We start from the raw sequence: 7,861 nt of genomic DNA on the forward strand, positions 1-7,861 counted from the left end.
TACATTGTTACAAATAAATTTAATAATGATAATATATTATATATATAATATATATAATAATATATATATATAATATATATATATGTATAGTGTAGTAGTTGGTTCCTGAGGGGAAAAGGAAAACAGACACAAGGAGGGGAGTTCAACCCGGAGGGTGTATATTTACAAGTGAGCAAATGCAAGGAAGTCGCCAGGGGATTGCTTGACTGTACTCCTCAGGTCTATGTCTAGAAAGGAAGTGCTCCTTTTCAGGCATTCCCAGTGTTTGTGGCCCGGGTGAGTGTGTGTGAAAGTCCTCTGAGCAGACAGGGATCAGTTTGTGTAGCGATCTGCCTGTGGAGTCTCCGTAACACCAAGCTCTTTTCAGTCATTCTCTGGCAAAAAACAAACAAAAGCACAAGCGTTAGTTTCAGTCGAAAGAAGAATCTGTACCTTTTCTGTGTCCACTGGGGTTTATATCCTTGTCTAGGAGATTGACTGATTGCCATCAGCTCAGCTTGGTGATCTTCCTCAGCTGGTTTGTGTGTGTTGCCAGGGGCGACATATGATGAGATGCTGGCAACTCACCACTATATATATATATATATATATATATATATATATATATATATATATATATATATATATATATATATATATATATATATATTACATTTTAAATCAATTGAAAGATTTTACTGATCCTTTTTCAAGGGTAGTGTAAATGAAAAGAAAGCAGATGGGAGTTTTACTTACTTAAACATGTTCTGAGGGCAGAAAGGAAAGTGATTGGTTTACAGATTCAACCAATGAATTTGAAGCAGAGGCGGAGTCAGGAAATTTGAACGTGTGGAAGGAATACTTCAGACAGATACGTTACTGACGCTTCTTGGGAGGCATTTATTGCAAGGTAAGTTAATTTACCATGTATTCTCATGAAAAAAATCAAAATCTCTAACATTTTAAAAGATAATTAGTGAACAAAGATACACAGAACAAATAATCATGCATTTTCACTTGACTGCTTCATCAGTTGATTGCAGCAAATCTGGTTATGAGGTAACTGGAGTAAAACATGCTTTTCCAATGCTTTCACACTGTCTGTGAAACCGAAATGAGCGAAAAAGTACTCATTCATATCTCCTTGACATTACATCAATCAGTTAGCTTTAGCATTAGCATTAGCACTGCTCTCAGGGCAGGAGTACTCGATATTACTGTTATTTTTAATGAACTGTGTGCTGCTCTCAGGGCAGGAATACTCAGTATTCATATTACTGTTATTTTAATAAACGATGCACTGCTCTTAGGGCAGGAGTACTCAATATTCATATTACAGTTATTTTTACTGTTCCTTGAGCTGCTCTCCGTGTAGGAGTACTCTATATTCATACTACTGTTATTTTTAGTGTATTATATGCTGCTCTGGGGCAGAAGTACTCTATATTCATATAACTGTTAATTTTACTGAACTATGAGCTGCTCCCAGGGCAGGAGTAATCAATATTCATATTACTGTTATTTTTAGTGTATTATGCGCTGCTCTCAGTGCAGGAGTACTCAATATTCATATTACTATTATTTTACTAAACTATGTGCTGCTCTCAGGTAGAAGTACTCAATATTCATATTACTATTATTTTACTACACTATGTGCTGCTTTCAGGGCAGGAGTAATCAATATTCATATTACTGTTATTTTTAGTGTATTATGTGCTGATCTCAGGGTAGAAGCACTCAATATTCATATTACTATTATTTTACTAAACTATGTGCTGCTCTCAGGCAGAAGTACTCAATATTCATATTACTATTATTTTACTAAAATATGTGCTGCTCTCAGGGCACGAGTAATCAATATTCATATTACTGTTATTTTTAGTGTATTATGTGCTGCTCTCAGGGCAGAAGTACTCAACATTCATATTACTGTTATTTTACTAATTTATGCGCTGTTCTCAGGGCAGAAGTACTCAATATTCATAATACTATTATTTTACTAAAATATGTGCTGCTCTCAGGGCACGAGTACTCAATATTCATGTTACTGTTATGTTTAGTGTAACGTGCTGCGCTCAGGGTAGGAGTACTCAATATTCATATTACTGTTATTTTTACTGATCTATGTGCTTCTCTCAGGGCACGAGTACTCAATATTCATATTACTGTTATGTTTAGTGTAACGTGCTGCTTTCAGGGCATGAGTACTCAATATTCATATTACTGTTATGTTTAGTGTAACGTACTGCTCTCAGGGTAGGAGTACTCAATATTCATATTACTGTTATTTTTACTGATCTCAGGGCAGGAGTACTCAATATTCATATTACAGTTATTTTTAGAGATCTCAGGGCAGGAGTGCTCAATATTCATATTACTGTTATTTTTACTGAACTATGAGCTGCTCTCAGGGCAGGAGTACTTGATATTCATATTTTTAATAGCAATCAGTTTTTTTATCATTACATTTATAAATCAATAGACAATTTCTGCATTATTGAATGATCTTTTATTTTGTTTTCCAGTTACCTGGAGGAGCTGGCAGTAACAGGACATATCAAAGGAGCTAACACTGAAGAGGCATCTGATGCTGCTGAGTGCAAAATGGTGCAAAAATGGAGATGAATGAAAAATGGTGTGTGTTTGGTTCCACCTGATAAAAGCACATAATAGCCAAGGGTATTCGAAGGGTAATTGGTTCTCATGGGGACATTAGCAATTATAAACATTTTCAGGGGTTAGTCTGTGATTTTATTGCCATCTGAATCCAGAATGTCATTGTTTTTTCTCCCACAATCCCCATGAAAATCTCCGACCGAATCCCAAGGTCATGTGGTAATTTAATTGCTTGTCAAATCCACATCTCTGAGATTAAATCATTTCAAAATTAACTGTTTAAAACCGTTTTCACCACTGCTTAACACCATATACTAACTGTTGTACTTTGCATGCACATTACCAAATATATATATATATATATATATATATATATATATATATATATATATATATATATATATATACAGGTTCTTCTCAAAAAATTAGCATATTGTGATAAAGTTCATTATTTTCCATAATGTAATGATAAAAATTAAACTTTCATATATTTTAGATTCATTGCACACCAACTGAAATATTTCAGGTCTTTTATTGTTTTAATACTGATGATTTTGGCATACAGCTCATGAAAACCCAAAATTCCTATCTCAAAAAATTAGCATATCATGAAAAGGTTCTCTAAACGAGCTATTAACCTAATCATCTGAATCAACTAATTAACTCTAAACACCTGCAAAAGATTCCTGAGGCTTTTAAAAACTCCCAGCCTGGTTCATTACTCAAAACCGGAATCATGGATAAGACTGCTGACTAGAAGGCCATCATTGACACCCTCAAGCAAGAGGGTAAGACACAGAAAGAAATTTCTGAACGAATAGGCTGTTCCCAGAGTGCTGTATCAAGGCACATGGAAGTCTGTGAGAAGGAAAAAGTGTGGCAAAAAACGCTGCACAACGAGAAGAGGTGACCGGACCCTGAGGAAGATTGTGGAGAAGGACCGATTCCAGACCTTGGGGGACCTGCGGAAGCAGTGGACTGAGTCTGGAGTAGAAACATCCAGAGCCACCGTGCACAGGCGTGTGCAGGAAATGGGCTACAGGTGCCGCATTCCCCAGGTCAAGCCACTTTTGAACCAGAAACAGCAGCAGAAGCGCCTGACATGGGCTACAGAGAAGCAGCACTGGACTTTTGGACAAATTTTGCATGTCATTCGGAAATCAAGGTGCCAGAGTCTGGAGGAAGACTGGGGAGAATGAAATGCCAAAATACCTGAAGTCCAGTGTCAAGTACCCACAGTCAGTGATGGTCTGGGGTGCCACGTCAGCTGCTGGTGTTGGTCCACTGTGTTTTATCAAGGGCAGGGTCAATGCAGCTAGCTATCAGGAGATTTTGGAACACTTAATGCTTCCATCTGCTGAAAAGCTTTATGGAGATGAAGATTTAGTTTTTCAGCACGACCTGGCACCTGCTCACAGTGCCAAAACCACTGGTAAATGGTTTACTGACCATGGTATTACTGTGCTCAATTGGCCTGCCAAATCTCCTGACCTGAACCCCATAGAGAATCTGTGGGATATTGTGAAGAGAAAGTTGAGAGACGCAAGACCCAACACTCTGGGTGAGCTTAAGGCCGCTATCGAAGCATCCTGGGCCTCCATAACACCTCAGCAGTGCCACAGGCTGATTGCCTCCATGCTACGCCACATTGAAGCAGTCATTTCTGCAAAAGGATTCCCGACCAAGTATTGAGTGCATAACTGAACATAATTATTTGAAGGTTGACTTTTTTGTATTAAAAACACTTTTCTTTTATTGGTCGGATGAAATATGCAAATTTTTTGAGACAGGCATTTTGGGTTTTCATGAGCTGTATGCCAAAATCATCAGTATTAAAACAATAAAAGACCTGAAATATTTCAGTTGGTGTGCAATGAATCTAAAATATATGAAAGTTTAATTTTTATCATTACATTATGGAAAATAATGAACTTTATCACAATATGCTAATTTTTTGAGAAGGACCTGTATATATATATATATATATATATATATATAAATACTAAAATGTTTACAAGAATACTATTTCAGAAATGCTCCATCACAGTGATGCTTATTAAGAACAAAAAGACCAGAAAAGCACGTAAACATTTGAACTGAGTCATTATTATGGCAGTCACAGGTATGCAATACAATTTTTTTTTATATTTATAGGCCTACAATTACATACTTAAAAATGCAAACCAAGTAGCTTTGTTTGCCTCTTGTAAATAAGAGGTTGCATTTACTTATTAATGCTAATCTCCAAATTTTTTGAGACCCATAATTTTGAGAGATAAAATTTAAGAAAACCATTTCAGCTATATTGGGTCTATTTTCCTTTTAAACCAGAGATTTAAATAAATAATAAATATTATATTATTACATTTAAATCTATTATTCCAAGAGTATGACATTTTATTTAGAGCAGACAACCATGCAACTGGCCATGTCTGCAGTGCGTTCCTAGGTTCACACATCTATCTTCTCCACTGTGAATAAATCATCAAATCCATGAGTTATCACAGAGGTGTCATGTAAATAATTCTTTACATATGTTCATATGAATAACAATTGCCATCTGAATTGTGAGAGAAGTCCTGAGTTGACTTGGTGATACATAAATGTGATTTCAAAAGTTCCGTGTGTCAATCTATGTGCAACCACTTAATTTTCTCATAGGCTGTTGCAGAGAAATTAAGCCCTGTAATTCTAAAAATAACCAAAATGTTTTATATATATATATATATATATATATATATATATATATATTGTGCTGTAAATGTTGTTTCATTCAATGTCTGTTGTACAGATTATTTGTGTAAGAACAAAATATCTTCTACTTGCAAGATATCTTCTCAAAGCAAGTTTCTCAAAGTCCCCAGAAGTGTTTACAACGTCTTCCTGCATTTGAAATGCATAAACAGTCTGGTTTCAATCTACACTGATGATTATGAAAAAATAAGTAAAAATATAAAAATAAAAACAAAAACATTATTTTACCTGAAGTCTTTAGTTTTGGACATTGAATCATGAACATCCTCATTTCCATATATTTCCTGGACCAATTTCTTTTGTGGAGCAAACTTGCAAACCAGGAACATTACATATATGAACAGCTCACTGCCCAGCATCTGAAATTTAGCAATTTAAGCAAACATAATTACTAGTAAAATCATAAAAATCACATTTCAACTCCCTCAAAATGTACAATTTCTTAATGACACATAATACATTCTTAAACCCTGTAATTTCTACAGCCTACTGTACTCTGTTTGGCCTCAGCTACAACTACAGTGATTGAGGGCAGATTAGAGTAGTAGACGTTTGAAGGACAGCCGATGACGTCCATAGGCTGGCATTATGCAAACAAACTGGTAACTGGTAACATGAAGTGAGATTGGAGTTTCTGACACTCATTTCAGCACAGAAGTTCAGAATCAGTTTTCTTACTTTTACGAGACAAAACTTTATTTGTCGTGCAATTTGATTTGTAAACCTTTGCAGACCTTTTTACATTTACAAACAACTATATTGCAATTCATGAAAAACAATATTTGAGGGGAAAATAATATGGGCACTTATATCAGCAAAAATATGAGCACAAATATCAGCAAGATTCTCAAATAAAACTAGAGGAGCTTACAAAGAAAGTCCAGAAATGTCCTTTCTCCAAGAAGGGACCAATGATGGCTTCTACCTTTTCCAAGAATGTTATTCTGCAAAGAGAAGAAAAACTACATGAAACAGTCACAGCTGTAATAAAAACAAATGTGTGGGCCCTGAGAGCAGCACATAGTTTAGTAAAATAATAGTAATATGAATATTAAACAATCCTGCCCTAAGAGTAGCATATAATACACTAAAAATAACAGTAATATGAATATTGAGTACTCCTGCCCTGAGAGGTGCACATAGTTTAGTAAAATAAAAGTAATACGAATATTGAGTACTCCTGCCCTGGGAGCAGCGCATAGCTTTTTAAAATAATAGTAATATAAATATTGAGTATTCCTGCCCTGAGAGCAGGGCATAGATAATTCAAATAACAGTTATGTGAATATAGAGTACTCCTGCCCTGAGAGCAGTGCATAGATAATTAAAATAATAGTAATATGAATATTGAGTATTCCTGCCCTGAGAGCAGCACATAGTTTAGAAAAATAATAGTAATATGAATATGGAGTACTCCTGCCCTGAGAGCAGCACATAATACAATAATAGTAACAGTAATGTGAATATTGAATACTCCTGCCCTGAGAGCAGCTCATAGTTTAGTAAAATAACAGTAATATGAATATTGAGTACTTCTGCCCTGAGAGCAGCACATAGTTTAGTAAAATAGCATAAATTTAAATATTGAATAATCATGCCCTGTAAGCAGCACACAGTTCATTAAAAATAACAGTAATATCAATATTGAGTACTCCTGCCCTGAGAGCAGTGCTAATGCTAATGCTAACGCTGACTGACTGATGTAATGCCAAGGAGAGTTCTTTTTTCGCTCATATCCGTTTCACAGACAGCGTGGAAGCATTGGTAAAGCATGTTTTACTCCAGTTACCTCATAACCAGCTTTGGTGTAATCAACTGATGAAGCAGTCAAGTGAAAAAGCATGCTATATAATATTTAGTCCATGATTACTTGTTCTGTGCATCTTTGTTTGCTAATTATCTTATTAAATGTTAGAGATGTTAATTTTTTTCATGAAAATACATGGTAAATGAACTTACCTTGCAATAAATGCCTCCCACGAAGCGTCAGTAACGTATCTGTCTGAAGTATTCCTTCCACACGTTAAAATTTCCTGACTCCGCCTCTGCTTCAATTTCATTGGTTGAATCTGTAAACCAATCATTTTCCTTTCTGCCCTCAGAACATGTTTAAGTAAGTAAAACTCCCATCTGCGAAAAGAAACCACAACAACTCTTACTCTTGGCAAGATTGTGAGCTATACAAATTGTAAGAGTATAAAGCTATATAAATTATATGGATAATATTGCTCAGATACTTTGGCCTTTTGAAGTATGAAGTGAATATGAAGTGAAATTTCTATTCATATTGAAAATACATGTTGATTCTTTGAGATCTGTGTACTGTGAGATTATATGGTCTTTTTCTTAGAAGAAAAATCTAAGATGCCTGAAAGTTCACATTTATATTTATGCATTTGGCAGGTGCTTTTATCCAAAGTGTCCTACAATGCATTCAAGTTTTATATTTGAACAGTTAATACATTGCCTGTGAATCAAACCCTTGACATTGACATGGCTAGCATCTTGCTCT

The 7,861-nt window shown here is 35.2% G+C and overlaps 1 long non-coding RNA gene across 1 annotated transcript; it reads right to left on the minus strand.

Annotated features, from left to right (window-relative positions):
- Nucleotides 1-5,588: 5,588 nt before the first annotated feature.
- On the minus strand, nucleotides 5,589-7,444 carry LOC132155667 (uncharacterized). Its single transcript, XR_009437327.1, has 3 exons — nucleotides 7,309-7,444; nucleotides 6,221-6,293; nucleotides 5,589-5,708 (listed from the first exon to the last, which is right to left on the minus strand). It is a non-coding gene; the product is annotated as an uncharacterized LOC132155667 (long non-coding RNA).
- Nucleotides 7,445-7,861: the final 417 nt, after the last annotated feature.

This window comes from Carassius carassius, chromosome 13 (assembly GCF_963082965.1).
Source record: "Carassius carassius chromosome 13, fCarCar2.1, whole genome shotgun sequence".
NCBI lineage: Eukaryota > Metazoa > Chordata > Actinopteri > Cypriniformes > Cyprinidae > Carassius > Carassius carassius.